Source organism: Zootoca vivipara, chromosome 3 (assembly GCF_965207765.1).
Source record: "Zootoca vivipara chromosome 3, rZooViv2.hap1.1, whole genome shotgun sequence".
In the NCBI taxonomy this organism is placed as follows: Eukaryota; Metazoa; Chordata; class Lepidosauria; order Squamata; family Lacertidae; genus Zootoca; species Zootoca vivipara.
In genome coordinates, this window is record NC_142586.1 from 22,752,201 (window position 1) to 22,777,140 (window position 24,940).

At 44.4% G+C, this 24,940-nt stretch overlaps 1 long non-coding RNA gene across 2 annotated transcripts; it reads right to left on the reverse strand.

Moving 5' to 3' along the window:
* Nucleotides 1–1,063: 1,063 nt before the first annotated feature.
* LOC148686183 (uncharacterized) lies at nt 1,064–7,370 on the reverse strand. 2 transcript variants are annotated; one of them, XR_015948866.1, is made up of 3 exons: nt 5,890–7,370; nt 4,764–4,878; nt 1,064–4,220 (listed from the first exon to the last, which is right to left on the reverse strand). It is a non-coding gene; the product is annotated as an uncharacterized LOC148686183 (long non-coding RNA). The 2 variants fall into 2 exon arrangements; XR_015948867.1 differs by lacking the exon at nt 5,890–7,370 and adding an exon at nt 5,570–5,876.
* Nucleotides 7,371–24,940: the final 17,570 nt, after the last annotated feature.

The following is a 24,940-nucleotide window of genomic DNA, read 5'->3' on the forward strand; positions in this document are numbered from 1 at the left end:
GTGCCCCCTCTACGTGGTGGTGTAATCATTTTATAGTTACATTTTATTTATGTATCGGAAATGTGTATGTGTGTTTTATGTTTTTGATCTATTTTTATTTCTGTGGGCTTATAGCCGAAATAAAGATATCTATCTATCTATCTATCTATCTATCTATCTATCTATCTATCTATCTATCTATCATCTATCTATCTATCTATCTATCTATCTATCTATCTATCTATCTATCTAAACACTTGATCCTGTATAATAAATTAGCTTAGATTCCGCACCTCTATGCCTAGTATCTGCTTGGACTCTGCTACAGTATTGTGTGCACATATCTTCGGATATGTGTCGCAGGAGCACATCGGGACGGAGAAGTGATGGATCATCGCAAGGGGCGCTTGAGGGGGAAGAACACAGCTGCCTGGCATTCTCCCAAGTTGGTCATGAAGCCCAGTGCAGTACACCAACACTGGGTAGCGGCTTAGCTGCTAGATTCTGGACCTCCTACACCTTCCAGATCAGCCTTAAGGGCAGTCCCACATAGAGTGCACTGCAGCGATCCACCCTTGTGGTTATCTGTGCCTGAACCACTGTGGCTGAACTATTTATCACATGAATCAATGTATGAAAACAACTAAGCATTTGCTATAAAATCAAAGCGTCGGCATTTGCCACAGACTTAGACATTGTCTAAGCCCATGGATTTCAATGTGATATGCAGGCCTAATTTTGTGTTGTATTGTGACCAAAAAGCCCAGTGTTCCTGCGCCAAACAAAGCACATGCATAAATACCTCTGTGGAGACAAATTTTTTAAAAAAGATTTTGAAAGCACGAAGAACAGAAGGGCATGCGGAGTAAGCAGGATGTGAATTTGGGTAGTGGATTTTCAAAGGGAATCTCCTGTTGTGGCATGCACAATAACAATAGATTTTCTCCAATAGGAACATTTATACTACAAGCATACTTCCAAAAATGCCACGCGGACACCATTTAATTAGTGACAGAACTGTTGAAGAAGAGAGGCTGAGAAATATCTCCCATATATTATGCAAACACCATTTTAGACCATGGAAACCATTTTACTTCATATATTACACTTTGTCAAGGTGAAGAATAAAGTGACACATTGGAAGATGGTAACCAAAGTAGAAAAATGATGAAAGCTATAGAGCCATTGTATGAATAATGCATTCATTCAAAATATTACTCTTCATTAGAAAGGCAAGCTATTTCAGTGAAGGACATCACCGGTGCATAAACATTGTTATCCGAGATATCAGCTTCCTATATAAAAAAAGTAAATGCTCAATTTAACTTCAATGTTTATTGTACACAATGTTATGAGCTATGTCATGTGCATTATAATGAAAAGGAGAGGAGGTTTCTTCCCCTGCCCCATTTTCATAGATTCCCTTCATCAAGTTTGCCCCCATGTGTGTATATTGGCCTTGTAAATAAGCCCACAAACGTTTCTAGTCTGGAAACACTTTTATTAGTCCTGAACAAAATTGAAAATGTCTTGCGAAGAAGTTAGTCTCACTTTATTCACAGGCACTGATCCTATGCATGGTTTACTCAGAAGTATGTCTCACTTTATTGACTAGGGGTGCAGTCGGAATATTTTGTGGGGAATACTTTGTTAAGTTTTCCTGATTATAACGCTAGCACTTCTGCCTCAGTCTCCAATGTTCCTTTCACACTACAGTACCCGATGCCTTTGGGAACAGTGGTTTTTTGACTAATATATTGGCATGCCATACTCAATTCAATTTACTCCAGTGGGAATGGCGCGACACAACAATGAATGCCATAGGACAACATTGCTACTCCGCCACCCTTTCCGCACACCTGCGCTTTGCTTTCCCTGTGAAAATGGCGGGAAAGAATTGTATGCAAGTATGCCAGCCCAAACTCCATCACTTTACTCCCTCAATTTTCCAGAGCAGTTTGCTTCATTTCCCTAACTCTTCATTTCCACATTATATTTGAGCTTTTCACATGACATAAAGAGCCACTTCCAGAAAACTTTAGGCATAAAGAGCACATTTAGCATTCATTTCTGTGTTATTTCATTCCAGAAAAATAATAATCTGTTGACAGCCCCCTTAAGCTGGAAAACTGAGGAAGCTGGTTTCTGGAAATATATATGTATGTGGCACCGGAGGAGGAGGAGGCTATGCAGCCTTCCGCTAGGCCACGCTGGTCCCCATGGCAACTCCTGACGCTCCCCCAAGGCTGTGGAGGAGGATGATAGCTGACAAAGGGGGGGGGAGTGGACAGGCGAGTGACATAGGTCAGTGGGACGGTGTGGGAGGGGGTGCCCTGAACTGCCCTCCCAAAATGTTGAGAGGTATGACATTTTCATCATAGGCTTCAGTCTGTGGCCTCAGCAAGGTTTCATTCTGGACTACCACTGCTAAGGCTGACCATGGGTCTATCTTCTACATAGCTATGCATTTGAATTTAAATTGCTATTGATGAAAGCAGGAATTATCTCCTTGTCCGAATCTCCTTTCCATCATGTGCGGTAAACATCTATGCCTGCTGCTACCAACGTCTACTATATTTCTCTGGTGCAACATTTGCTGAACAGAGGTAGGAACCGGAATATATATATACTCCTTGCATGTTAAGACTGAGACTGCCATCTCCAAAGACAGCCTTCTGATTTGCAACAATAAATTGCTTTGCAGCAAATGCTGCAAATAATTGTTTTCAAATCAAAATCAAAACAAAGCACTTGCACCTTCTAGAATGGCTGGATTAATGCCAAACCCTTTGATATTTACTAAAGTAATTTTCTTCCTCCTTTGGTAGCTCACAGTGAGGAGTTGCTCAGCTAATCAAGTGCTTTCAAAGAATCTAAGTCTTAGCTAAAGGCTGCTCACGAATTGCTTAAATAATGCAGAGCCCTTGATGAGAGAATATAAAGCAGAGCAGAAAAAGCCTTTGGTTTGGTTTCGCTTGATGTAAATAAGGAAACTGACCCTTACAGCTGATACTTCAAGTGAAATTAATGGGGCAGAAGGTTTCGGTTTACAACATCCTTCCTGCCAAATCGTAGAGCTGGAAGGGGTCTTGTTAGTCCAAGTCCTTGCTCTATGACAGGCAACCCAGAACTAGAGAATCCCTAACCGATTCACCACAAATCTAGATACGCGGGTTCTATTATTGAACTGCTGCTACCATCAGGATGGCAGTCCTAATGTTCAGCCCAGATCTACGCTCTTATAGCAATCTCTGCCTGCCCACCACCAATTGCTGCTGTACACAGCTGACCAAATAAAAGAAGGTAACCCAGCTTTAATAAAGAATTTGGTTGTAAGCTCTGGGATTTTTAAACTTTGGGATTTTTAGCTTTCCAATGGAAACTGTGTATCTGAAGAAGTGTGCCTGCACACGAAAGCTCATACCTATGACAAATTTAGTTGGTCTCTAAGGTGCTACTGGAAGGATTTTTTTATTTTGTTTTGACTGTGTCAGACCAACACGGCTACCTACCTGTAACCAATGGAAACTAGATTAGGCTTGCACGCCACTTTGCATTATTATTTCATTTATTTTTTTAATTTGAATCATTTTTTCATATTTATTTTTTAAAGAAATCTCTAGGCGGTTCTTCTGCAGCCTATCTTAAAACATCAAATTGAACAACACAAAATATCCAAATAAAACACACAGAGAGACAGAGAGACAGAGAGACAGAGAGACAGAGAGACAGAGAGACAGAGAGACAGAGAGAGAGAGAGAGAGAGAGAGAGAGAGAGAGAGAGAGAGAGAGAGAGAGAGAGAGAGACCGAAGGAAGAGAACCAGTGATTGTATGTGACTGCATCTGAGTAGTTTGTCTCCTTCTGTGGAAACAGATATATATACATCTACAGTGGTATATATAGGACTGTATATACATATACAGTGGTATATATAGGACTCCAGTTACACCACCCTGGCTCTGATTTATTGCCGTATATTAACTATCCAGTTTCCTGTGACAAATACAAAGCTCTCTAAAGTGGAACAATGGAAAAGGCATGGACATCTAGGATTTATTTTTTTTAACAACAACAACACACACACATTTGTCTCAACTTATTTCTGAGTTGTGAATCATCCAAAGAGGGATGACAACTGATGGCAGATACAAATGCTATGTAAAACAATCCCACCACATATTCCACAGCCACATTGCGAGCCCAGAGGAACTGTCAGAGCATCTTTCAAGACTCGGGAATCTGAAAGAAAGGGTGGGGGTAGTTAACTTTTCCCTGCCAGAGGAAGAATAGGAGTCATTTTTAGCAAGCAAGAGTGTGTGCAGGGAGCAGCCAAAGCAACAGCCCAACAATATGACTCTGGCTTGCTATTACATAAATCTTCCACCTTTTCTCCAAAGAGCTCGAGGTGGTGTACATGGTTCACCCCACCCCCCTTTTATCCTTACAACACCGCCCCCCCCCGAGAGACTATTTGTTCGTGGCTCAAGGTTACCCCATGAGCTTCATGGCTGAGTAGGGATTTGAACCCAGGCCTACGAGGTCCTAGTCCAACATGCTAACTACGCTGGCTCATACTGAATTGCACACTATGAACATGCCCTCCAACATTTCTCTGATGGAAATAGGGACGTCCTGTTTAATAATAATAATAATAATAATAATAATAATAATAATAATAATAATATTTATACCCCACTCATCTGACTGCTTTGCCCAGCCACTCTGGGCAGCTTCCAACATATATAAAAACATAAGGAAACATTAAACATTTAAAAACTTCACCAAACAGGGCTGCCTTCAGATGTCTTCTAAAGGTTGTATAGTTACTTATCTCCTTGGCTCGAGGGTTGCATCACTCCATAGCCTCCAACATTTCTTTGATGAAAATAGGGACATCCTAAGGAAAAGCATGTATGGAAGTGAGAGCTGGACCATAAAGAAGGCTGATCGCCGAAGAACGGATGCTTTTGAATTATGGTGCTGGAGGAGACTCTTGAGAGTCCCATGGACTGCAAGAAGATCAAACCTATCCATTCTGAAGGAAATCAGCCCTGAGTGCTCACTGGAAGGACAGATCCTGAAGCTGAGGCTCCAATACTTTGGCCACCTCATGAGAAGAGAAGACTCCCTGGAAAAGACCTTGATGTTGGGAACGATTGAGGACACAAGAAGAAGGGGACGACAGAGGACAAGATGGCTGGACAGTGTTCTTGAAGCCATCAACATGAGTCTGACCAAACTGCGGGAGGCAGTGGAAGACAGGAGTGCCTGGCGTGCTCTGGTCCATGGGGTCACAAAGAGTCGGACATGACTAAATGACTAAACAACAACAAGGAAAAGCAAGACATTCTGGGATCAAATCAGAAACCAGTATGGCTTCTGTAAATCTGGGACTGTCCCTGGAAACTTTGAGGGACACTTGGATGTCTGTAATGCACTCTTTTTGTGTTGTGACAGCTATTTCTACCTAAGAGTAAATCTTCAGTACAGTCCGTTTGCCAACTTCGGTATTCTTATTCAAATCCTTCTTTTAATTTTGAAAAAGACTCATTTTCCTTTACCTCACAGGGCTATCTCTCTACTCTTACCTCCTTCGTTTTCCTTCTTGCTTTGTCTGCTCTGCAGGCATCCGTCACTTATTGGATACCCAATAGCAGGAGCAGCAGGGACTATGGTGGGTAGTGTTGACTTTGGGTGGGGAGCCTTTACTGGCATTGAATGGGAGCATTTCTTCCACTGCAAATAGTAGGCGCCCAGTCTGGGTCAGGAGTGCTGCAGGAACTGAAACTGCTCTGCTCTACCCTTATCAAGATCAGCCCCTTTGCGCTCGCAGCTCGCTTTAAAAACAAAACAAAACAAACAAACAAACCCATTTACGCAACTGCTAATTGTGTGAAGGGTGCCTTACCTAGTTTGGCCTTCAGTGTTAAAACAGCTGGTTTTGTTCTCTTCTCGCACCCGAGGCACTGAAAGAGATTGCCACTGGCACACCAGAGAACTCCGTGTACACATTCCCCCTTTAAAATATTAGAAGAATCTCATTTATAAAAAGATAGAGTGAGGAAAAAAAGAAAGAAAGAAAGAAAGAGAGTGATAAAGGAAAAAAAATACTGTTACATTACCATACATTAATATAAAGGTAAAGATAAAGGTACCCCTGACCGTTAGGTTCAGTCGCTGACGACTGTGGGGTTGCACCGCTCATCTCACTCTATGGGCCGAGGGAGCCGGCGTTTGTCCGCAGACAGCTTCCAGGTCATGTGGCCAGCATGACTAAGCAGCTTCTGGTGAACCAGAGTAGCGCACAGAAATGCCATTTACCTTCCCACCAGAGCAGCACCTATTTATCTACTTGCACTTTGGCTTGTTTTCGAACTGCTAGGTGGGCAGGAACTGGGACCGAACAATGGTAGCTCACCCCATTGCGGGGATTTGAACTGCCGACCTTCTGATCGGCAAGCCCTAGGCTCTGTGGTTTACACCACAGCACCACCCACGTCCCATACATTAATATACAGATGTGTATATTGTTTTATCCTAATAAACATATAACTGTCAATAACCTAATATATTCTGTGTAAACTCATTCCAGATAACATTATATTTATCCAAAGAAAGTCTGCAGCTATAAGCTGTCCGTTCACATGTTGCCAATGTTGTCATTTGGTTAAGGGGAATCCTATTTCTATTCTTCTAATACTGTACATCAGTATCAGTCTCTGGGCCACAACTTGTACATCTTTACAACCACAGAAGAAAAGATGCAGTTGCTTCCTTACAGCTGATCTAGCTTCTTTTTGTACATGGGACTCAGATAAGAACTGTCACACTCTTGACATTTATAAGTGTGGGGATTCATGCAGTGGCAAACCCTATCTGAGATCTTCATGTCCCAACAATCCATGCAAGGATGCAAAGGTAAAAAGCTCCAGAAACAAACCAGAAGCTATTAGAAGAGTCGTGTTTTTCCTCTGCCTCCTCATACCTCTTAGGAGACCTTCCTCTGATTAGTTGACATGAAAAAATAAAAATAAAAATCTTCAAGAACAGCTCCATTCAACACCGTCCATGCAAGTTCTGTTTCTGCTTAGGCAACTCTGAGCCACAATGCCAGACTGATGGGTGGTGACAGTAAACATTAGCCTAGCCCTTAATTTCTTAACTGATATGATTGAAACTCCATTTTGGTATTGCTTCAGTAATGTTGCCAAGATTGCTTTTAAAATATTTAACTGCTAATTCATCCATCCCTAGTGTTCCTTTTTTTAAAAAAAAAAATTAAATTACATCTAAAGCTTCCTTTAAAACCCAGAAACCATACCATCAAATTTGCTTCTATTTCTGACCCTTATTGCGCACTTGAAATTCATTTGCTCAGACATCCTTGTGGAAGAATCACTTACCTTGCTTCCAGTGCCGAAAGGAGATATTTAATTAAACATCAGCTCAGTCAAAATAAAGCCTGGAGCAGTATTATTCTCTGTAAGACATCTCTGTCTACGTTCTAGCAGCTAAATATGGTAGTGCCTCCTCCTATTCAAAGGCAGCTTTTAAGAAATTCAAGTGCTGCTTATTTTAGAAAATTCAAGTGCTGTTTTCTGGGAAACTGTTTGAAACCCTTTTCGGAGATTTTGAAATGCCTTAGCTCTAATACAGCATGCGGTTTCAGGAAAAGCATCATCAACACCCCTAGATATCACTGGAACGACTGGGATGCATCAGAGCTATAAATCCCGTGAAACTACTGCAGGAGATATCTAGGACTTTTGTTTTTGATCAAGGCACAAAGAGCAAGAAAGGAGAAAATAAGGTATTTGTGGGTGCTCAGATACAATCAGGGATCTTTAGAACTGAGCACACGAATCAATTTTGCTAAAGCTCTGAGTTAAGATTCCGGATTCTGATCTTGTATTTTAAGTTTAGGACACCCACTCTGTGCCCAGGGACTCACGACACAAATGAGCATCTTGCACTCTAATGGTGGATTAGAAGTCTGTCCGTAAAGGTGAAGAGTCTTCACTGTAGGAGAAAAATGTCCATGTTTGCAGAAAATTGGACAAGGAAAAAAAGAGAAAATGCCTCGCCCCAAAAGAGGATGCAGGATTGCACAAAATCTGCATGTGCTAATTGATAACTATAGAAGCAAATTTAGAAATTGTTACCGTAGTTCAAATAGAAATGTGGTACATCTCACTGCGGCGAGTAAGACGGTCGCCACATGACCTGCTTAGCCTGCGATTGAGGCACTAACTGGTGCTGGGCAATGCCAAGGCTCTACTGCCCCTTCTTGCAGTGGTCTTAAACTGAACATGGACTGGGCAGGCTTCAAACAGAGGACTGTCCCCTGAAAAATGGGATACATGCAACACCAAGCAGGAGCTAATGGGACTGCCATAATTGGTGTTGCTGCTTGAATAAGACCAAGGTACCAGGAGTGTGATCACACCATGGGTGCCCGGGCCCGTGGGTGCCATGCAGTGTGCATGGCCCTGGCACCAAAATTTGTGGGAGCCCGGGCCCCTTCGTGGGGAATTTTGTCGGTGCTTGGGTAGCCAGGGACCCAGGGAGTTGGCACCTATGCAAGGTGACCTCAGGGATATGGGGGGCTCAGGCCATGATGAATGGCTTTAAATTTTGAAAAGGGCCTGAAAGCACATGGCCAGCCAGCCAGTATAATATAGGTTTATATGATAGGATCATGCCTGGCCAAACCAAACTCCATGTCTGAGTTGGTATTTGAACATAGGTCTCTCCAATGCAAGTTTGTATTGCGCCCCCAATGGCAAAGTGGTGTGTCACACATATTCCCTTGGATGTGGTAGCCCTCCAATAGCCTGTTTGAGACCAGCCAGCCTGCAGGCTGAGGCAGAAGTATCCAAAGATGCCCAACACATGCCCAATGCTTGATCCTCAAATGGAGGAGGTATCAACCCCCTCCCTTCCTAGTCTGAGGAGAAATATTCTTTGCTTCCTTCCAGATCAGGCTGGAAGATGTTAACATAGTTAAGCGTCCTACTCTGTGGTCATCTCTGGCTACAATTGATGGCAAAGTGCTGACAAAAATATTAGATTAATTGTTGGTTTGATCCAGAAAAGTCATTGTTATGCTCCCCTGTCTTCTTAAATAAACCAGAGGTCAAGTTGCACCAGTGCTATTTTTCTAGAAAAAGAGGTGCCGGAACTCACCGTGAACTCACCCTTGTCCTCTTATAATGGCAATGGCGCCCACCTGAGAGGTGCCGGAACTGAGTCCCTGTGAGTTCCAGCTGACAAAAGCCCTGAGTTGTACCTTGGTGTATGTTAAACCCAGGTGTAGTAAACTGACACCAGCTTTACTGCAGCTCATATGGTAAAAGGTAAAGGAAACCCTGGATGGTTAAGTCCAGTCAAAGGCAGCTATGGGGTTGTGGCTCTCATCTCGCTTTCAAGCTGAGGGAGCCAGCATTTGTCCACAGACAGCTTTCTGGGTCACTTGGCCAGCATGACGAAACCGCTCACAACGGAACACCGTGACGGAAACCAGAGCGCACAGAAACACCATTTACTCCTATGAACAAGGGTGGGCTTGGTGCAAGGTTGGGGCCATTTCGTTGCTGTACCAGCACTCTGGCACCTCACTGGTGCAACCATGCAGCTCCAACCTTGCTACTGTGCTGCAGCCTGTTGAGGATGCGGCAGGGACCCCAGAGTCAGGCGTTCAGCTCCACCCCAACGCCACATATGATTCTGCTGCTGGAGGCATGCCTTAGATATCAGGTTACCAGCCCAGCATCCTTAGATGGAGTGATCTTTGCACCAACCACCCTTCCATTTTCTGTATTTGCCAGGCACTTAAACAAAAGGAGCTCCCGAGGCAATGCAATGACTCACAAGGAAGTCAGTTTAGCCACAGTGAATTGAAGCCTCATAATAAGTCCATTGAACTGTGATGACAGCTGCAGCTGGAAAGTGTTATAACATGTGCTCAGAGAGCTGCTGAAAAACAGGGCAGGGGGAGAAAGGAATGAAAACACAAGTCTTAGGGAGTCAAGGCAGGTTAAAGTTTCAGTGGCAAGAAAGAGAAGCAATGCGGAATAAAGTGAATGATACAATACGTGAGGCAGAGTGAGTGGTTTGTTTAGACCAGTGTTTCCCAAACTCGGGTCTCCAGCTGGGGCTACAGTTCCCACCCCCCCTCACCACTGGGCTTGCTAGCTAGGGATAGTGGGAGTTGTAGTTCTGAAACAGCTGGAGAGCCAAAGTTTAGGAAAAACTGGTTTAGACCAATAAGGGATCTGCCCTCTCCCCGCTTTTGCTAGTGATTCAGATCCTGAGGTGGATAAATGTGCTGCATGATGAGCTAAAAGCATAAGAATCGCATTGCTGCACCAGGCCAAAGGCCCATCGAATCTAGCACTCTGTTCTCACAGCGGCCAATCAGATGCCTACAGGAAGCCAACAGGCAGGACATGGTTGCAACAGCCCTCTCCCAACTGGTGAGTCCTAGCAACTGGTATTTAGAGGCATACTGTATCCAACAGTGCAGGGTTTCCCAAACATGGGTCTCCAGCTCTTGCTGGACTACAACTCCCATCATCCCTAGCTAGCAGGACCAGTGGTCAGGGATGAAGGGCATTGTAGTCCAAAAACAGCTGGAGACTCAAGTTTGGGAAACCTTGCAACAGCGGAAGTGGAACAATAGCCATCATGGCTAGTAGCCACTCTTCCTCTATGTATTTGTCTCTAATCTTCTTTTAATTCCATCGGAGTTGGCGGCTGTGACTACCTCTTGTCGGAGCAAGTTGCGTAGTTTAACTACGTGCTGGGTGAAGGGAGTCCTTTCTTTCGCCTAACCTGAATCTTCAAACATTCAGCTTCCTTGGATGCCTGTCCCTGGGTTCTAGAATCACAAGAGAGGAACAGAGAGAGAAAAATTCCATTTCTGTTTTCTCCACTTTTAAATCGGTGGCTTACTGAAGTCAGAGAAAGGGTTTCCCACTTGAAAGATTTAGCTGCAACTCTACTCAGCCTGGATAGCTCAGTCGGGTTGAGTGTGGTGCTGATAATGTCAAGGTTGTGGGTTCAATTCCTGTATGGGACAGCATTGCAGGGGGTTGGACTAGATGGCTCTCAAGGTCCCTTCCAACTCTATGATTCTACTAGCTATGATGGCTTATGTACGCTGCCTCCAATATCAGTGGCGGCATGCTCTTATATTCTTCCGCATGCGTCCATTCAGGCATAAGCCTGAGTTCCTTTGGGTTCAAAGGGACTTGTTCCTAGGTAAGCAAGTATAGGATCACAGCCTTAGGCAGTATATTAACCTGCCAATTTCTCTCCTCTTAGAGAGGCCCCTGCATTTTGTAACACCTTCATGGGAGGTGTGGAGTTGCAGTGATAGGAGATGCTCCCTTAAATATACTCAGAGTCAAGAGTGAATTTCATGCTCTTTATTCGGCTTGTACCCAGTAGTAGCAATAGAAGAAGAAGAGAAGAAGAATGGCTCTTTCCCCAAAACTTCTGCTTATATACATTATTTACACAATGGGCCTTGCGTGATTGGCTACTTCAGGGCTGCACCTGCGGGCCAATCAAGTCGCAGATTGACTTCCACCTGGAGCTGGATTGGGTTGCTCCTGTGGACCAATCAACAGTACATAACACTCCCTCTGCTGAAATGCTTCTTTCCTCCCCAAAAATTATCCTGAGAAGCCGGGAGCCCTTTTCCATGCTGAAACCGGCAGCGACATTTAGCAGAAAGAAAGGCCGAGCTTTCAAAGCAGCTGGGAAACCTTCTGACAAATTGTTAGCACACTCCTCTACTAGAAAAAAAAAGTTCATCTTGTGCCCCTTAACCCTCTATCCTTTAAAAAAAATAAAAATCCTTACATCAGTAAGGCAGTGACTCAGCGACAATGAAGAGTACATGCTGGTTAATTTGAGGCCAGCTGACCTTTGCAAGTGAATACCTCATCCGCTAGGAAAGTGGGAAAATGTAGCTTTATAAAGGCCAGCAGCGCCATTATGTTGGAGGCATATCAGCAGCGCAACAGGAAGACAAGCCTATTGAACTGATACCCTTATCTCATTTAGAAAAGCCCTCCGTCTTAAAAGAGGAATTCTAGCAAGAGGGAGAGAGTTCCCTGCCCGCCTCCCCCGGAGAGGAAAATCTGCTGAATTAATTGCCCTGTTTGTTGGACTTCAGCAAAACGCAGCTCCCCACTCACGCTGCAGCAAGGGCTAAGTGGTTCTGATAACAAGCTGTTTCTCCCTCACTTCCTATCACCCCGGTGCTTGCATGAAGCAAGCCAGAAATAGCATTACATCTGGAAATTCCTGAACGAATCATTGGATTAATTCCTTAGAGGAGCCTGGTACGACACCTCCAGTCTGCCTGCTAGCACTCGGTGAATCAATATATCCTGTTATTGCCATCAGCAAAATTTCTGTTATTCTCATAATTAGTTTTTACACTGCAAACAAGTTTTTTTAAAAAAAGGTTCCTTTGAAAGTGAGATGCTTAAAATAGCTGGATTCGCATTCCCATCATCTGGTCGAAGCGAGTATCTCTGTGCAATTGAAAAGTAGACAGTTAACAGATAAAATGGATTGGTTATAATAAATGGCATTATTTAGATGTAAAAATTCTGCCACTTGCAACTTATCAGTCACTGAAGCCCCTTCATGCTTATAAATCAGGTAAATGTTCCCTATTAGGAAACTCCTATAGCACAGGAGCCTTCGTAGTGTCTGGATGCAGTCTTTTATTTTTGGCATATACAGTGGTGCCTCACAAGACGAATTTAATTCGTTCTGTGAGTCAATTCGTTTTGCGAAAAATTCGCCTTGTGAATCCCATTTAAAAAAAAAATTTGCCCATAGGAACGCATTAATTGAATTTCAATGCATTCCTATGGGAAACCGCGATTCGGTAGATGAATTTTTCACAAAACGAATTCGTCTTGCGAGGCAACCTCCGATCGCAAAACCCATTCGTCTAGCGAAAAATTAATCTAGCAGGGCATTCGTCTAGCGAGGTACCACTGTAATATTGAGGTGAAAACCATGAATGGAGAACGGTGGCTACTACGCACCATTTGGGTGATGTAAAGAATTAATAGAACTTGAAAACAAAGCATGTGTTTCAGTAGGGCTCATAGGGAGCAACAGGCTGGCTTTAGTGCAGAAGAAGAAAGCCACTTTGTGCTGAAATATTCATTCATGGTATTTAGCTCAGAACAACAGGTTCACTTATCTATTTTAATAATGCAATGACATGTTTTACAAAGTTTTCATATTTGCTGCAAGCCACACAGAGTGGCTGGCGAAACGCAGCCAGATGGGCGGGGTATAAATAAGAAAATTATTATTACTATTAAAATGATGATTATTGAGATTTCTTACCCGTCCTTCACCACAAGGCTCCAGGGTGGGTTACAACATTAAAATACACAATTATTAAACAAATACCATAAAATAGGTGCAATGCAATTGAAAGTATTTACATTTATAAAAACCATTAGAAACGTGTCCACATACTGTATATATAAAAAATAGAAGTGTTTAAAAATAACCCATGTATAAAAACAGTTAAACAAAATAATATCTCTGTGAGACAGGGACAGTGGTTGACTTTGGGCTCTCAAATTTCACTGGTGCCCCATGAAACGCTAAAATTCAGGACCCCCCACCTCTCATGCTCCATTCTGCAGCATTGTTATCACACCCCATGCAGCGTGGCACCCAGTGCCACCCTAAAACCATCTCTAACAGGGATGGGGAGATTCAGACCTGGGCTGTTCCCCCTGACTCTTGGGACTCTCTCTGGGCCAGGCATCCCCAAACTGTGGCCCTCCAGATGTTTTGGCCTACAACTCCCATGATCCCTAGCTAACAGGACCAGTGGTTGGGGAAGATGGGAATTGTAGTCCAAAACATCTGGAGGGCCGAAGTCTGGGGGTGCCTGCTCTAGGCCATAGCACCCCAAACCACAACTCTTACCAGCCCTGCATTCAGTGGCATGGGAAGAGTGGTGCGGTGGGTGCAGACCGCCCTGGGTGTCATCACTGAGGGGGGGTGACAAAATTTATTTTTTAAAAAAGTTGGGCTCACAACAAATGTTTTTGTTGAAAAAATAATATTATTTAAAACTTTGTCTGACAATTAATTAACCTCAACAAGTCAACATAATACATATTGAAACTTTAGTTCAGTCAGCAAATGCAACAAAACGTGGCTGAACTCGACGCTGTGTAGTGGAGAGTGTATGTATGGATAGGTGTGTGTGTGTTTCTTTCTGCCAATTCGTCGAAGTCTGTCTCTGAAGTTTGTATTTGGGCGAGACATAAACAACTGGTGACTCATCATCACTCAACCCGCAACCAACCCTATCCTCCACTGTGCTGGTCAGTCACCCCACGTCGTTCTGTTGAGTTAGTTGTGCATTATTACTGAAGCTTATAAGTGCCGTGCTGAATTTATTTTTGTTACATTTTTTTCGTTCATTGATTCATTGCGATCATCCTCTTCTCTATGATATTAAGTTTGGTAAGTAACGTAAACATTATGATGCATGTTGTTTGTTTGTACTTGTACGTTAAGCCAAAGCTACAAAATAGCGGAATTAAGTAAAAGATGTCATTCATAAGAAATTCCCATCGCGAAAAAAAGGTTTTAAGTGCTTATGCTCACAATGTTAAGTAAATAAACCAGAAAATAACACTTGAAACTGTATCTTATTTTTCCTTCTTTTAATAATTTCAATGTGTTTTGGGGGGGGGGTTGACAAGAAGTTTTCTACACCGGGTACCCACTGGTGGAGGAAGAGGAGTATGGGGGGAGTGCCCCACCCCCAGCAGCGCGATCCAAGTGGGGTACCATTGCACCTGTCCCCCTGCCCACGCTGGGCGCCATGCCCCCACAGGCAACGTGCCACATCCCCAGGACGCATGCCACACCCCTGGGGTGTGCGCCAGCCCCGCCCCCGCCTGCTCTCCGCCCCCCCCAGTGCTGGAGCATGAAGCTCTGCCATTGTGGGTACCACCTGACCTTGCTACACCACTGCCTGCACTGCATTCTCCTGGTGTGTTTTTGCCTGGCTGGAATGTGTCCCCCAGGCCTGACTATACTTCTGGTGTGAATGTGAAGAAATTAGCCTACTGTACAAAGGCAAGATTCGTATTTGTTGCTCAATCTGCTTTTGCCTTTGGTCCAACCCACCATTGGTGTGTAGTCCCCAGAAGGTTGCCGAGAAAAGAACATGGCATTTTATTTTTCAGCCGGAACTTGCCGGAACTTGCCGGAACTCCGTACCAGCACCTCACAGGTGGGCACCATTGTCATTATAAGAGAACAAGGGTGAGTTCACGGTGAGTGAACAAGGGAGGCCTTCATGGTGAGTTCCAGCACCTCTTTTTTCCTAGAAAAATAGCACCGTCTCTCAGACTGAAAAAGGTTCCCCACTTCTGCTCTAAGACTTGGGTCTTGTAGGGAGCATTAAACTGTGCACATTTTTAATTTAAACCATTTAATATCATTACTGAGGGACACGTGGTTACTACTGAAAGCTTTAAAAAGGAGAATATTAGCTTCTTCTTTTTTTCTGCTAACCCAAGCCACAGTCAGTTGCGACACCAACAAAACCCTTTCCCAGTTTGCAGTAAGTTAAGGTTGCTTTACTAGTTCAGAAGGTGTTGATTTCAGTCCAATAAGCCACTCTTTCCTGTGATGACTTCTACACACAGACACACACACATTCAAATGTCCTTGCTGCCAAGCCTTGACTACCCTTCAGAAGGCTGAAAATCAGGAAGATGTTAAGCTGCAGTGCTATATCCACTTGGAGAAATGCCCTTGAACCATTCTATTGTATTGTGTTGTTCACAAATCAGAGGAATATGAGAATTAACTGGTGTGTTAAGCTGCTGAGTCCTCTTTCTCCTTCCTCGTTGGCTACTATGGTGCAGCTGTCTTGTCAAGAGCACTAGTTTTGAGCTAGATGGAGCAATTTAAATGGTCTAACAGGGGTGCCTGTTGAAAGTACCCAAACCCATAATTAAGACCCCTCTTTAGAGAGGAGCGGGGAAGCATTGTCCCCTTCCATTCCTTATAAAAGCATCCACTCTCCCATTGCCAAGTAGGAACAATGCTTAATTGTTTGATTTTGCCTTTCACAGTATATATTTGCCTCGACCCAAAGCACACCTGTGCTGACGGAGATGAATCGACTTCGGTGGGTCGTGCCAGCACAAGCTGCTAGGACTGCCATTTGTGTGTGTGCTTATAAAGCAGTTACAGCATCTGGTTATTCTCTTTCCAATAGCAAAGCCTAAACGTATGGCAAAGGGGCGGCAGTTGACTCAACCGATTGAAATTAGTCAACTGTAGCTTTGTGATTATGTTAAATTAAAGGGAAGCCAAAACCCAATATGTCTTTTATTACAGCCCGGAGCTAGTTTGCTTCAGATTATGAAGGCGTGCAAAGGAGGCAGCCTGTCATTTTGGAAATTGCTAGAACTCTTTGCCACATAGGCCTCCCCTGTGGTGGTAAACCAGCACCTGGGCAATACAACTTCAGACTGCAGGTAAATTCTCCTCCATACAAAAACAAAAGAAAATGAAAAATGAAATCTTACTCAGGCCGGTGCACCCATGAGACAAAATGAGGCAATTGCCTCAGGCAGCAGTATCCTCAGGAGCTGCAGATAACGGTGGCGATCTTTATTCCCCATTTGTTCCCGGTGTCGCTCTTCGCTCCCCACTTCTTCCCTGGAGGGGAAGTGGGCACTATTTTGCGGTTCTCCTCAGGTGCCAAAATGTCTTTGGCCCAGCCCTGAACCTTACATATAAAACAAACTAATAAATTGCAAGCAGAAGGCAGGGAGAGCTCAGTAGCCTTTCCCCTCAAATGCTAGTTTCCTCTTACAATGTGATATATCTTCCAAATTAGGTGGCAGGAGGGTTATCCCCCATTTGTACGATGGCATCAGTGCAAATGTAAATGACGGCACTTAATTTGTCAGCGAAGGAATTATCTTACAACGCAACTGGTCTGACTGTTTTTCGACAGCCTCTTCTAATGGATTGTAAACTCCTTGGTACAGAATCACAGGCCGGGACCTACAGATATAATCCACACTGACCCCCTCCTCAAACCTATAACATGACCGTTATCTGCAGGGCTGGTGCAAGACTCCACTTCTCTCCCCCAACTTACTCTCAAATAACTTTGTGACTCTGGTGATCCTTCTGCCTCCTTTCTACGTTGCTTCTGGTGAAGAGTTTCATTACTCAGAGCTAGGCATAGGGGCGGGCATTCAGAAGATCTCTGCAAGTGCTGGGCTGCTGGCAGCTGGGTGGGTCAGCTAGCAAGTCAAGCAAGTTGACCTCTGAGGTTCCTGTCTCCTTACAAGCACCTAGAAAAATTCCAGCCATTGCATCTCCTACCCTACTGTACCACCTTTGACCAATCTGGCTTCCTGCCATCTATAGTAAGACGGAGTGTATTTTTGCTCCAACAGCAAGGAGGAGAGGAGTTGGGCAAAACAACCAAAAGATATGTGAAGCAGTAAAAGCAGGCTACTGCGTATTTTTTTGTTGACACAGAGGCTTTTGAAAAACCCAATCGTGTTTTAAGAACCGGTGAGCTTTCATGCATAGACATAAACAACTGGCTGCTTGCAACCAGACTAAACGAAAGTCTTATCCCAAAGTCAATGATGTCCACAACTCTGGTCCTTATGGACACATCCTGGCATTGATTTTCAGTCAAGGCTTATGCCTGGCAGTTACAAATGGATCAAGTGAGAAAGGGAAGGTCGGAGGTTTCTGTAACCATTTCCACTTGTGATTCGTTGCAGTTTCTTGGTCTGAGTTGCAGACGACAGTGCCTGACAGAATCAGAAAACCATTGCCAAATTATAAAAATGGGATGCATTGCTCCTTGGAGAACTAATGGATGCCCATAAAGCAGTGGGCAATTGCCCTTGATATGGGTCGGGCAGTGTGTGTTCTGTGATTAGAGACACTGTACAGAACTGGCAATGCGGGTGAAAGAAACTGACTACCTAGTCTGTCTCCACTACTGCCAGTGCTACACAGCAGAAAAATCAATGTTTGAAGGTCCTGCTTGTGTGCTTTCCACAGGCATCTGGCTGACTGCTGGGAAAATAGGATGCTGGACTAGATGGGCCATGGGCCTGATTCACCAGGCTCCTGCATTCTTACATGCAACAGCCTAGAACTGGTAATTCCAAAGTTTTAGCATTTTGGGCTTAATACCCTGAGCTCCTTGAATTCATAAAGACCTTGAGTATACAGCACTGTGCATGGCACATAATCTGAAATCTCCCCAACAACCTAAAGAGCAGTGTGTGTGGTTTCAGTGAAAGCTCTCGCAGATCTGCTTTATTGAAAGGAGAGGCTAACCATAATTTTGCCAAATCTATTTGTTTGCAGGTATACAGTTGAGCAGGAGGGAAACAGACACATGCTCAGACCAAACAGTGTTATTGTATAACATAACACTAATTCCCCCAAAGCAACAGAACATTGGAGCCCTCCATGCATGGCTCCTTCTTGCTAGCCACCTGCAATCTGACTGGCTACGTTCAGCCAAATCTGTCATCCCTTCAAGTATTGCGCTGTTTTGTGTCACAAATGCTGCATTTTATGCCACCCCCCACAAATGTTTACTGATGCATCAAATCAAGGTGAGCTCCCCACTCTCTCCGTCCAACCCTCTCAACTTTATTTTACTCCTCCAAACCTATATGCCCAAGTTTTGTGTGAGTTCTGCGCCACAAACTCAAGAGAAATATACAGTGGCTGGCCCTAGCAAACTCCCGGAATCCAACATTATATCTTTTCCAAATTTGCACAAAAAGTATGCTAGTTTTGTGCAGTTTTGTGTCAGAAACACTGATTTTGTGATGTCATCCCCATTTCTGCATGGCGAGTTGTGAAGCCAGGATCCTCTGCAACTACTGCTAACATATTGTCTGCCTTCACTGAGCTGAACAATTGTGGCAACCGCAGTTCTGTTTTACACTTAGCAAGGAATAAGTATAGTATTGCATGGAGCCAGAATCCATTTTGTGTCGCTGCCTTTGCATGCCCATTTTCAGGCAGGAGAGAGAGTATAACCTGTAACTGTGGGAGATCCCAGAGTGCCTATCAGATTCTTTAATTAGTCACTGTTTACCCTGGATCACCTTTCATTTTAATTTTGGTAACAGGAGAATGCATGCAAGGTGTGAGTTCCCATGTGAATGAAATAAATAAGGCACCTATCACATCGCCAGCCTGGGGCTGCAACCACTTATACACTTTTATCTGTGGAGTGTGGGGCCTCTCTAGGCTTTGAAGCCTGGAAACCCAATTATGACTTCAGGGGAACTGTGTGCCCATGCTAGATTTATAAAAGCAGCATTTGAAAAAGCTAAACCTTCAACACCTATCTCCTTCTGAATAGTAGGGTGCAAAGTTCATCTGATTATTATTATTAGTAGTAGTATTAGTATTATGAGTATTTTTTTACAAATTCCTAGGGAGAGGGATGGGCACCAGGTGAGTGCCCATCCCTTTTTGGGAGTGCTCCCCTTTTTACCCTCTAGTAAGAAGCAGCAACATGGTCAGGTGAGTGCTGCCTCCCCACCCTGCTGGCTGCTAATGCTAAGAACTCAATTAGAGTTCTTTGGTAGATCGTTGCCAAAGCTGTGCTAAAGTTCTGTGCCGCAAACCTTGAGGTTTGCAATTACAGTACTGTAATGGATTTGCTTAGCTCTCCGCATTCAAGAGAAGGGACATTTGTTTCGAGAGCTCCTTCTCCTGATTAAGATTATAAGTATTAGATATTTATACGTTTGCAGAGTACTCTAAGCAAATAAAGGCAGGTCCTCCCTGACCCGAGGAATTTGCAACTTAAATCCAGCATGCCAGTTTGTGCGTTCTTGTTTTAAAGGTACGGTCCATAACTTGGCAAGAAAGGTACCTTAAATGTGTCCCTGAGTCTAGGCTGCCGGTGGATAAAATGCAATTATTAATAAAACATCTGCCATTGTAAAGTTTGGGTGCAGCAGTTAAAAGCAAAGTCATTACAGCCTGTCATACTCAAGATGCAATGCAACACAAGTTGTTTTCGGCCAAATTCTTCCTCTTCAATCCATCTTGTTGGAGAGGTGTGTATTTTTTTAGGGTGGGGGGAGTTTTGAGGCTTAATAAACTCACTCACTTTAGAACACTCTGCAACTATCATGTTTCATTTTGCTGCAACATAGTGGCTATTTTGCATTTGTTTCCCTTGCTTGTTTTAGGATTACAGAAGCTGGAGTTAAAAGTGTAACCTCTTTGAGATCCCACAGTATTGTGGGACATGGCAGTAAGAGGACCTCTGTGATCCTTTACATCCCAATCCTCTCCCTCCCTCCTTCCCTCCCTCTCTTTGTGGGGAGTGATAACACTGACAGGTCCCTTGCTTCTTGCTGTGCTTTGCCGGTTTGCACTTTTGTTTCTCAGCCTGTCTTTTGATTTAACAGGCACCCCCAAACTGTGGCCTTCTAGGTGTTTTGGCCCACAACTCCCATGATCCCTAACTAACAGGACCAGTGGTCAGGGATGATGGGAATTGTAGCCCAAAACATCTGGAGGGCCCAAGTTTGGGGATGCCTGCTTTAATTCCACTCGCACCACTGAAATGTAGTCTCTCCATCTAACTGATGCACAAAAGGGATTCATAAACATGATGATGTGATCTTCTTTCAGACACATGTTCTTAACCTCAGCTTAGGGCTGTGGGAGGGGTTCAGCGAATGAGACCCATCAGCAGAAGCCCTGAGCGAGGACGTCCACTTGGGCAATGGGGCTTTACCCCCTCCCCACAATCGGCTCTTGCAGGGCAGAGGTGGCGGTGGTGGTGGGGAGTTAAGAGAGAACCCATGAGCAGCACACAGGGGAAGGAAATGGTAGGTAGTTCCATGTGGCAAGCTGCAATGCTTGTGCAGATGGAACATTGGCCATAGCAAGACATTGAATGCCACCCTCTCTCCATTGTGTGTGTGTGTGTGTGTGTGTGAGAGAGAGAGAGAGAGAGAGAGAGAGAGAGAGAGAGAGAGATTTTCTTAGATTAAAGGCTTCACCAGGGTCCCCAAGGACCCCATGTAAGATGGCGACTACAAGATGCACCTCCTCAGAGACCACTGTGAGGAGGAAGGAAAATGGCGTTTCCGTGCACTCTGACACTTGTCACTGTGTCCTGTTGTGCCAGAAGCGGTTTAGTCATGCTGGCCACATGACCCAGAAAGCTGTCTGTGGACAAACGCGGCTCCCTCGGCCTGAAAGCGGGGTGAGCACCGCACCCTATAGTCACCTTCGACTGGACTTAACCATCCAGGGGTCCTTTACCTTACATTTTACCTATATGGAGTGGGAGGAAAAAGGCAATTCTCAGGTACTCTTGCCCTGAGTTTTTAAGAGATTTATAGACCGTCACTAAAACCTTAAGCATGACTGCCTGGCACCCAGTGTTCTATTTAACTTGTCTAAAACAATCGTCCCATTTAATTGTTCAGAACAATAGTGACTCAAATTGTTGGCCAGTAATGCAAATACTCCTCAGGAATCAGCAGGTAGCTTTAAACATGGTGTGAGGCTGGTAAATGGCTTTTTCGCCCTCCCTAAATGGCACTAATGCCTGCAACTACCCAAGATGCGCTGTTTATCAGTGAACTGTGGGGAGCTGAACTAAGTAGCTGTGTAATAAGCATGCATGGCACATTGCCATCCCCTTTTAGGAAACTTTGCAAACAGGAGATACTGTTGACTTTTGTACCGTTGAATATTTCTACTCCGGGACATTGCTGAGGGAGCTAGCCCTCCTTCTGCCTATAATAACTCCTTACTACTGCAACCTTGTAGTCCATTTCCTGCAGCCCCATTCCTGCAGCCTACAAGCGCATGGCACTTAACTCTAGGCTGACAGTGTGGATTAAAATATGTCTGGAACAAAAGTGGTTAAGCCAGGCTATGTTCCCAGTTCCCAGTCTGGGAAGGGAGTTTGGAAGCCTGCATACATGACCTTCATTTAAGCAGAGAGAGAGAGAGAGAGAGAGAGAGAGAGAGAGAGAGAGAGAGAGGGAATAACTTTTCTCCACCATATAATACCCTTATAAGGTTGTATCATTTCTCGTAAAATGAAATCACGCTGCAGTCCTTTCGCCAGTCAAGTCCTTTATGATGCTGTAGTGTTTGTTGCCTGTGTGTTCCTGTGAAGTGTCGCTCTCCATGCAGCCTTGAAGGCTGTTAGATTCTCCTACACCTTACAGCTGTTCTGTGTGCCACCACTGTGTCCAGTCTCTTTCTGCCACATTTACTCCTAGAACTTGCTCACCGTCCCCCCTGTCTTCAGTCTCCAGAGTTGAGTCACTGCTGCTTACCAGGAGGGAGACTGGGAGGTGCAAAAGGCAGCAGGAATTCAGCACTGTGCAAATGCACCAGCGGAGACAACCCAATGCCTCTGCCAGTGCGTTTCTTCATTCCCAATAGTGGTAGTAGTAGTAGTAGTAGTAGTAATAATAATAATGATGATTTATACCCCACCCTCCCTGACCAAAACCGGGCTCAGAGCGGCTAACATCAAATGTATAACACATTAACATAAAATCAGGCAATCAATTAAAATACATCCTAAAATTAGATCAGGATCGGAATAAAATCCAATCAGATGGCAACCCACAAATTAGGGTTGGGGACCTTAAATGCTCACCAGGCCCAACTGTTTGTGCTGAACTGTGAGAAAAATTGGGAGGCCACTTTCAGGCAAGTTCTTGTGAAGGGGGAGAGGGAACCCTGACCAAAGGCCTGGCGGAACAGCTCTGTCTTGCAGGCCCTGTGGAAAGATGTCAGATTCCACAGGGCCCTGGTCTCTTGTGAGAGAGCGTTCCACTAGGCCAGGGCCACGGCCGAAAAGGCCTTGGCCCTGGTCGAGGCCAGTCTAATCTCATTGAGGCTCAGGACCTCCACAATGTTATTATTTGCGGACCGTAAGGCATACCAGGAGAGGCGGTCCCATAGGTATGAGACTCCTAGGCATATACAGTGGTACCTCTACTTACAAATAACTCTACTTACGAATTTTTCAACTTACAAATGGAGCTCCGTCCGCCATCTCGGATGCAGTTTAGATAAGATTTTTTCTACTTACGAATTTTTAGATAGGGTTGCTTCGACTTACGAATTTTTTCTCCCAATGCATTCCTATGGGATTCGACTTACAAATTTTTTCGACTTACAAATGTGTGTTTGGAACGCATTAAATTCGTAAGTAGAGGTACCACTGTATTCTTTTTTATATATTACAAACTGTTGTGTCTTTTTAAATTAAAAAATAATGGGGCGGAAGGGTTAAATGGACAGATTTGGGGCATTTTGTGGGAGATTATATACACCCATACACACAGTGGGGGACATGACACAAATTTGTCTGGTAGGCGGTTCCAAGTCAAGGTGTGTTGTACCCAAAGTCAGTGAAGTTCTTCTGGCACGTGAGAAAGGAAACACGACACCTTCCTGGCAGTGATACCACCACCACCACTACCACAATAATTAAGAATTTGCTGCACTTTTATGGCACCCCCTAATTGTCTGCCTGAATATTCACTCGGTGGACTAAGTCCAAATGAAGGGAATGAGAGCAATCTGTCTGAAAGTCGAAGATAATTGAATATCAGGCACGGAAATTTGCAATTTCCTTCCCCTTGTGGCTTCCCCTTTGGTTTTGCTCATGATTGCCATGCCTTCCCCACCCCTCTGCTCCGCCATTGGTTGTGTGAGGCAGGAGAGGACATGGAGTCATCTTAGTGGAAAGAAATCCAGCAAGAAGGCATTACAATGTAGGTGTGAATCCTACCTTATGATCCTGATTGGTTCCGGCAGGTTGGAAAACACAAACCGTATCAAATCTTTTTTTTCTTGACAGGATCGACTGGCTTCCAATAGTGTGTGTGTGTGTGTGTGTGTGTGTGTGTGTGTGTGTGTGTGACAATACATTTTGCGCGCCAATCTCCTTGCTCCACCAAGAGACCCACCGGGCCGCCTCAGGTGTAGCAATGACCTATTTAAATGGCAGCATTAAAATGGATGAGGGTGCTTTTCTTTTTATCTCCCCAAGTTTTTGACTTCTAAAAGAAGCGCAAGGAACATGCTAATTCCAGCAATGTTTGATCAAACTTTGGCAGCGATGAGGATTTAAAGGGGAAGCTTAGCACTTTCAAACCACTGACAGAACAGAGCTTTAAGGTTTCGACCTTCAGAATGTATTAAAGGGGCGGGGAGTGAATGAGTAAAGGTGCTACAGTCCTTTTTGATTTAATTGAAACAGCAGGGGGAAGGCCTGGTTCTCCCCCCCACCCCCCACCCCCGCCCAATACTCTGCTTATCAGCAAGCACTCTGAAAACACTAAACACACTAAGGGTTATAACTGAAGCATATTGGGAGAAGAGAGCAGAGGTGAGGAGATAGCCAACGCGTATTACACTTTAAATGGCACCCAAACCCTCACCAGTTATAGCGAGGGGCAGCTGTTGGCCTCTCTGCAAGTGAGATAAGAGCCTGTGTCCGTTGACGTGCATAGGAAGGGAAAAAAGCCTGCAGCCTTGAAACTGGGTGCGTGAAGGGAAATGCCCACCCCATCAAGGGTCTTTCGTGATGGTGGCACTGTGGGCTTCCTGTTTCATAGACTCATAGGATAATTGTAGACTTGGAAGGGACCCTGAGGGTCATCCAGACCAACCCCTTGCAATGTAGGGTCATGGGGGGCGAGGCTTTCTTCCCTGCCCCAGATTGTTTTGTGCCTTACGTCAGGCCTGCAGTCTTTCATTTCACAGATATCTCCAGCTACTCATTCAAAGCCTTCCCTGGGTCATACTATCAATACTACTTTTGGAGGCTAATGGGGCATTTGAAAAACCACTTAAAGCAGGGGTTT